Source organism: Anser brachyrhynchus (genome assembly GCF_964034855.1).
Source record: "Anser brachyrhynchus genome assembly, chromosome: 4".
Taxonomy (NCBI): Eukaryota; Metazoa; Chordata; class Aves; order Anseriformes; family Anatidae; genus Anser; species Anser brachyrhynchus.
Genome location: NC_137698.1, coordinates 58210695 through 58218392, shown reverse-complemented (window position 1 = coordinate 58218392; position 7698 = coordinate 58210695). Strand labels below are relative to the sequence as shown.

At 38.0% G+C, this 7698-nt stretch overlaps 1 protein-coding gene across 18 annotated transcripts in view; it reads right to left on the bottom strand.

Moving 5' to 3' along the window:
• The window catches only part of LOC308193827 (uncharacterized protein), a 199543-nt gene that overhangs the window by 182171 nt on the left and 9674 nt on the right, over window positions 1-7698 (bottom strand). The gene's annotated exons all lie outside the window — the stretch shown is intronic.

Sequence of the window (7698 nt, the reverse complement as noted above, 5' to 3'; positions counted from 1 at the left end):
ACTCAGACTCGATACTGAAAGGACAGCAATTCTACTTGAGTAAGAACATTGTTGTTTGGTAAATAGTTTTTGTAAATGCATAGACTGTTTGAATAGACCTAAATCTATATTTATTCACAATTTTGGACCAAAGTATTGCAAGATTACAACTGTGACTACTTTTCTTTAAATTTATTTTTATATATATATTTTCTTAATTTATGATCTTTGGAGGGAATTACTGAAATAATTTCTTCAGCATTCACTATACTTTAATATTCATCAGCCTTTCTAAATTGCTGGAAAGAATGTAGTTAGTTGTCCATTTCTTTATCTTTTGTACCAAAATTATAAATATATGAAGTAAACATTTTTATTTTTTAAATTACCTATTACTAGTAGAAATTTGATCCAAATACAAGTTTAATAGCTGCAAGGTAGTAGACAAAGGTAATATCTATATTCTACTTCTTTATAGAATAAAATATATTTAGTTATCTTTAAGGGAAGTTTGTTAGTTTCTGTTCTGCTCTCTGCCTCACTGCTGTTGTGACACATACTTCCACCCTTACTGACTAGGTGTTACTGATTTAGAAAATTCATGGGGTGTAAGTGTTCACCAACCTGCTAATTTGTTCTTGAGACACCTTTTTTGTCCTCAATTGAGTCAACACTTTAGGAGGCTTACAGAAATCAAGATTAATTCAGTGAAAACAAAAATTCTCAAACTAAAATTGAAGTTCTCCTGCTGAAATCCAAATACTTCCAATCAAACACAAAAGATTGACCATCTTGAATCTGAACCATCATTCATTCCCTACTGCAACCAGAAAACTGATCCCCTTGTAAACTGCTTAGATCACGTAAAGAGCTTGATCAATAATCCAGCATGGGGAGACCTAGTAGCCTGAGGGTATCTCGGATTTCCAAGATAATACTGACACCAAACTATAGTTAGCATCAGGGAACTAAAGAAACTATATGACAAAGGGATATTTGCTTATCTAATATATTTTCCTGTAATCAGAGAGAGTTTTTCCACCATGTTGTCCTTTTCTCCTTTTTCCCATTTTTTTCACAATACTGTACTTGCCCATCTTCTTTCCTTCAGTTTGCTACTTCTGGCAGTGCCAGCCTGGACACAGAGCCTAATTTAATACGTTCATTGGATAATACTCTGTTCTGTGTCTCACCTTTAATGTTGGTACATTTCACTAGTGAAAGCAGCCTCACTCATTGGGAAACAATGAACTAAAGCACTAAAGTGTAGTTGGTATTTTACTGTTTGTATAAGCCAGTTGATAAATTGATAAATTTATCAATTAAATCAATCAAATAAATTGATAAATTGAGTTGATAAATTCTTCTGGAGTTTTCCCCACATAAATTATTGGGTTCTTTTATGCAATGATGATATATTTTTCTTTGTTTTATATCTCAGTTCAGTAGTTGCATGTGAATGAATCTTGCACATTAAGAGACCCAGGGAAGGCATTTATTTTTTGAGGCCTTTTGAAAGAAGTTTAAAGTTACAGGTCCTTGCAAAGGCCAAGTGAAGCTCCAAAATATTGGCTTCAGATAACAGAAAAATTGAAAGCAAAAAATTTTGATTTTGAAACTCAAATGCAAATTCTATAGTAAAGTTTGACTATTTAATTTCCACCAGCTTTTTTCTCCATGAAGATTTTCTTCTGAAGATTGCCTACTATTGGGTCTTTTTTAAAACAGCAGTTAAATTTTCCCAGAATGTTTAATTCTTCATGTGTCTATGAACTACAGTGGACAGCTCAAATTTGATCACATATTTGATGCTTCCCTTTATTGTATGTTTGTATGTGAGAGGTATAGCCTTGTAACATTTTCTATATTTCCTCTCCCACTACATTCTACAACACAGTAACCTTCACACTGACTGAGAATAGCTGGATACTGCTTCCTGCATGGTTTCTCAATTGCTGGCAATTTACTTGGCCAGATGGGGTTTCTGTGGAGAAATGTGAAGGCTAAGTGTGCCCCTGCAGAGCTCTTGGCTCCTGCTGACTCAGCAAGTGAAGGACACAATCAAATAGTATAACTTTCACCTCTTTTCTCACTTTCTATTTTGCCTCCTTTCACTCATTGAAAACTGTCTGAACTACTATTTCAGGTGACTTTTTTTTTTTTCCAGTTAGGATCTGCAGTAGCTTGAAATTAAGCAAATCTTTACCAGTCTTACTCTGTTCCTACAGAGTAAATGTAAAGTCACAAAGACTAAAGTGAGTCATGAAGCTTTAGCAGACACACAAAGCAGAAGCAGTGCATGTAGGTAATATGAAATGGTAACTCAGAGCTCTTCAGTCATGAATGGAGGGTAGTGCAGTGTCTGCATATTGTCTCTATAAGAGTAGCAGTGTGAAGCATCAGTCGGTTTTTGCTATTACTGATACCAGGAAAGCATTAAGAGCAGGAGCAGCAGCTGAGATATATTTTTTTTTTCCGGAGAAGCCTTAAAAAAGACTAACTGAGGGAAGATATTGAGGGAAATGAGATTTAAGCCCCATTATAAATGGAAATGTCTTCAAATAGAGTACTTTTGAAAATGTGCTGAGGCACCAGACCATTTAAAAGTCATGGGAACATATTCATTAACCACATTAAAGTGGAGGAAAGTCCCATAATACACGCTTACATTTACAAGTGATTGACTTCAGAATGCCTTAAATTGGCACGTAGATATTTTTATAAAAAGTAGACAGGTCTGGGAAACAAAACACTGAAGAAAGCAAACCAGTCAACCAAAAAAAGCTTATCAAGAGTAGGATGCAAACAAGTGGGATTCTGGCTGCATTTTACTTGTACATCAAATATGAGAGTTTGGCTCTCTTCTTTAAAATGGAAATGTGTCCTTTTTTTAGAAAGGTATGCCTTTTTCTTCTTAAATATGTTTCAAGTCCAACTGAACATCCAGAGGATAGGAATATTTTTGTATCTCTACAGTATAAGGTTTAATGAAGAATTGCTAATAGAAATCTTGCTATTGAAAACATAAAGCAAGAACCAAATATTTAAAAGCTTACTTTCACCTTTATAAAGAGCAAAGTATTATTTTAAAAACAGTATTTCATGAGTGATTAGTCCTCAGTCTGACCCAAGGGCAGTTTTTTGAATCAGCAAGTCAGATGTGACAGGGGGCTTGAGTGGTGGCTTTGATGACAGTGTCTGCATGGTGAGAAAGCACTGTTATATGGGCTGTTCTCAGACTTAGATCTTACATTTCCAGCATGACTGAGGAACAGTAATGATGCTTTCATTCTTCTACAGGCAGTTAGCTGACATCTAATCCTTCTTGCTAATTAAAAACAAGGGTATTTTCTAAAAAGCTACTATTTCTTCTTTTAAAGTACATATAACAGAAACAAAAGCAGCCTAAATGATTAGTTCCAAGTCTTTCTGCAGATGAAACTAACTAGAGAAAAGTGACCATATTTTGCACATCACTGATAAACAATTTTCATGTCCTATTGACGAATCTATGATTTTATAGAATTTTACATCTGTCAACAGCTGCTTGCCAAATATTTTCTGTCTATTGTGAGGTAACCAAATATACTTTATATATATACATATATATATATATATACATATACATGTATTTCAGGGAAAGGAATCCCTGAAACTGGACCTAGGTAAATCAACTTGTCTGGCAAGACTTTCTTCCATTTCCCTCAATGGGAAAACATTCTTGATCACACTAAACTAAGTCTCAAGGTGCTTTCTTCCTATCTGATATGTAGCACAGTGGACACAAAACCTGCAATAAGTGGGAGATTGGGTGGAAGTATACATGAGATATTCTGGAGGAAAAGGAGGGAAAGAAATGCTACCTAATTCTGTAGCCTAATAATATAGTTAATTGAATATAGAGTAGATGTGTTTTTCTCCAGTTCTCCAATTCCCCTTTGTATAATATCTCATATGACTTCAATTAAGTGTTTTGAACTGCTTATATATTTTACATTGCATACTCCTTTGAGAAAAATAGATATTCCTAGATGAAAGGAACTGGCTGAAGTTTTTACTTCCACAGATAGGTATTCCAGACTGATTTAACCTATCCTAAACTAACCTAATCTCAGTAAAATTTAACTGGTCACACAAACATTTTTTACAGAATGGTACCCAGTTGTCATTACATCTATGTTACCTCTCTGGCAACCTGATCCTTTCTAGCTCCCTTCATGGACTACTTTTCATTTCTGAATCTTCTGTCTTACGAGTCGTTCCACTAAATTACAGAATCACACAGAATCACAGAATCACAGAATCATCTAGGTTGGAAGAGACCTCCAAGATCATCTAGTGTCCAACCTCTGACCTAACACTGACAAGTCCTCCACTAAACCATATCCCTAAGCTCTACATCTAAACATCTTTTAAAGACCTCCAGGGATGGTGACTCAACCACTTCCCTGGGCAGCCTGTTCCAATGCCTAATAACCCTTTCAGTAAAGAAGTTCTTCCTAACATCCAACCTAAACCTCCTCTGGTGCAACTTTAGCCCATTCCCCCTCATTCTATCACCAAGCACGTGGGAGAATAGACCAATCCCCACCTCTCTACAGCCTTCTTTAAGGTACATATAGAGAGCGATAAGGTCGCCCCTGAGCCTCCTCTTCTCCAGGTGAAACAACCCCAGCTCCCTCAGCCGCTCCTCATAAGACATGTTCTCCAGACCCCTCACCAGCTTCGTTGCCCTTCTCTGGACAGGCTCCAGCACCTCCATGTCCTTGTAGTGAGGGGCCCAAAACTGAACACGGTACTCAGGGTGCGGCCTTACCAGAGCCGAGTACAGGGGGACAATCATTTCCCTAGACCTGTTGGCCACACTGCTTCTTATGCAAGCCAGGATGCTGTTGGCCTTCTTGGCCACATGAGCACACTGCTGGCTCATATTCAGCCAACTATCAACCAGTACTCCCAGGTCCTTCTCGGCCAGGCAGCTTTCCAACCACTCATCTCCCAGCCTGTAGCACTGCTTGGGGTTGTTGTGCCCCAGATGCAGGACCCGGCACTTGGCCTTGTTGAACTTCATACAGTTGGCCTCAGCCCATCGGTCCAGCCTATCCAGATCCTCCTGCAGACCCTTCCTACCCTCGAGCAGATAGACACATGCACCTAACTTGGTGTCATCTGCAGACTTACTGAGGGTGCACTCGATCCCCTCATCCAGATCATCGAGAAAGGTATTGAAGAGAACTGGCCCTAATACTGAGCCCTGGGGGACACCAGTAGTGACCGGCCTCCAACTGGATTTAACTCCATTCACCACTGCTCTTTAGGCCTGGCTACCCAGCCAGTATTTAACCCAGTGAAGTGTACACCAGTCCAAGCCATGAGCAGATAGTTTCTTCAGGAGAATGCTGTGGGAAACGGTGTCGAAAGCTTTACTGAAGTCAAGGTAAACCACATCCGCAGCCTTTCCCTCATCCACTATGCGCATCACTTTGTCATAGAGGGAGATCAGGTTTGTCAAGCAGGACCTGCCTTTCATAAACCCATGCTGAGTGGGCTTGATCGCCTGCTTGCTCTGCAAGTGCTGCGTGATGACACTCAAGACAATCTGCTCCATGAGCTTCCCTGGCACTGAGGTCAAACTAACAGGCCTCTAGTTCCCTGGGTCTACCCTCTGGCCCTTCTTCTAGATGGGCATCACATTTGCTAGCTGCCAGTCTACTGGGACCTCCCCTGATAGCCAGGACTGCTGATAAATGATGGAGAGTGGCTAGGTCAGCTCTTCCGCCAGTTCTCTCAGTACCTTCAGGTGAATCCCATCCGGCCCCATCGACTTGTGTACATCTAAGTGCTGTAGCAGGTCGCCAACCATTTCCTTGTGGATTATAAGGGCCACATTCTGTTCCCCATTCACTTCCACCAGCTCAGGGTACCGGGTATCCAGAGTTACATTCTGTCTATGAAACCTATAAAGACTTAATCATCCATTCTAACAAATGTTATCACACATAAAGCAAAAGATGCCCAGAGAGAAGACTGGAACATTTGGGAAATTCTACTATCATGTCTCCCACTCATGCTTATTCAAGGGTCTTCCCCCACACCCTAGTTCTTTTTTCTCCAAAGACCTCTAGACCTAAATGCATTTCCTTTTGTAGAGATAGGGATCTTTGCTGTCCTCTGTCTTCAACATAGATTACTATATGCCACACAATTATGTTAAGAGAACATTATTAGGGTCATAAAATGAAATGCTCATTTCATAGTTAGAAAATTATGGAAATGAAGTTATAGGTGGAATCATAGTTCTGCCCACTTGTACTTGTACAGTCTGACATAGCCTTTCATTAGAGTCATATCTTTCCCCAAGAGTCCTACTTTCTTTGTTGTAGAGAAATGACCTTCTCTGAAGTGAAATCAAAGAGGAAAACAGTGTTTCATAGTGTTAGAACACTGTACTTTAAAGCTGGAATCTGGCACTCACTTCCACCATAGATTTCCTCCATGGTATTAAGTTACAGACAGAACATTTTGATTGCAATTTCATCTGAATTCTTACCTGAAATCCTGAGACTAATTTACAGAGAAATGAGCATCCCAAATATATCTTATGTCAGTGAAAGTTTTGTTTTGTACACGTAAAAACTACATAATTCTAAGCATTCCCCAAAATATGTATCTAAATAAAATTAGCTATCCTAAATCCGTGGATATTTTTGATCATTTCCATATCATCTTTCCATTTGTAATGCTGGAATCATAATAACCCCCAAGATAATACAGTTCTTCACAAATTAATTACTATTTTTAATAGTTTAGACAATGCAATGATGTACATCACAAAAATTAAATTTAATAATTCTGAGTCCAGGATGTTACTTGACCAATGTGTTGTAAATAAGGCCTTGAGACAAACTCTGAATGTGAAAAGATCAAAATATTAAATAGTTACTTATCAAGTGTAATATTACACATTTGTTCTTTGTAATTAAATAAAATGTTAATGTTTTAATTTGTTAAAATGTATTTGTTTCATTATTTCATCTTTGTGTTTTGTTTATTTATTATTTACTTATTCATTATTTGAAATTGAAATTCAGTGGGGGAAAGAGTACATGAACATGTAATAAGATTGCAATCAAGCATTGTAATGGATGGTGCAATGACATCTGAATCAAGGGTCTGCTGACAGCATTGTTCTGATATTTTCTAACTTGTGTTTAATCTGGCAATAGTGTTAGAGAATCAGAATCACAGAATGATTGAGGTTGCAAGGGACCTCTGAAGGTCAGCTAGTCCAACCCCACTGCTCAAACAGGGCCACCTAGGGCCAGTTGCACAGGACCAAGTCCAGATGGCTTGATGTTCTTGATAATAGTCTTTAGTTTGGACATTAATTTTGACTATATCATTTCCCGGTCAAAAAATAAACAAACCAAAATATATATTAGTCATATGCTATATTAGTGATGCTTGCATGGTTGGTCATAAGGACATCATTTTATTCTGCTGAATAAGCCTTTGCTATTTGAACAACTAAATATAGATGATGTTGCCATTCTTTATAGAGAGCATGAATGGGATAACTTTATAATAAATTTCACAATTCCTTTTGACATCATTGATACTTAGAAAATACAAGAATCTTTCTTCATCCTTTTCTTACTATTCAGACCTTTCATCCAGGTGTTTACACCTGGCAGATCCTCAGTCCGCATTGTCATGTCC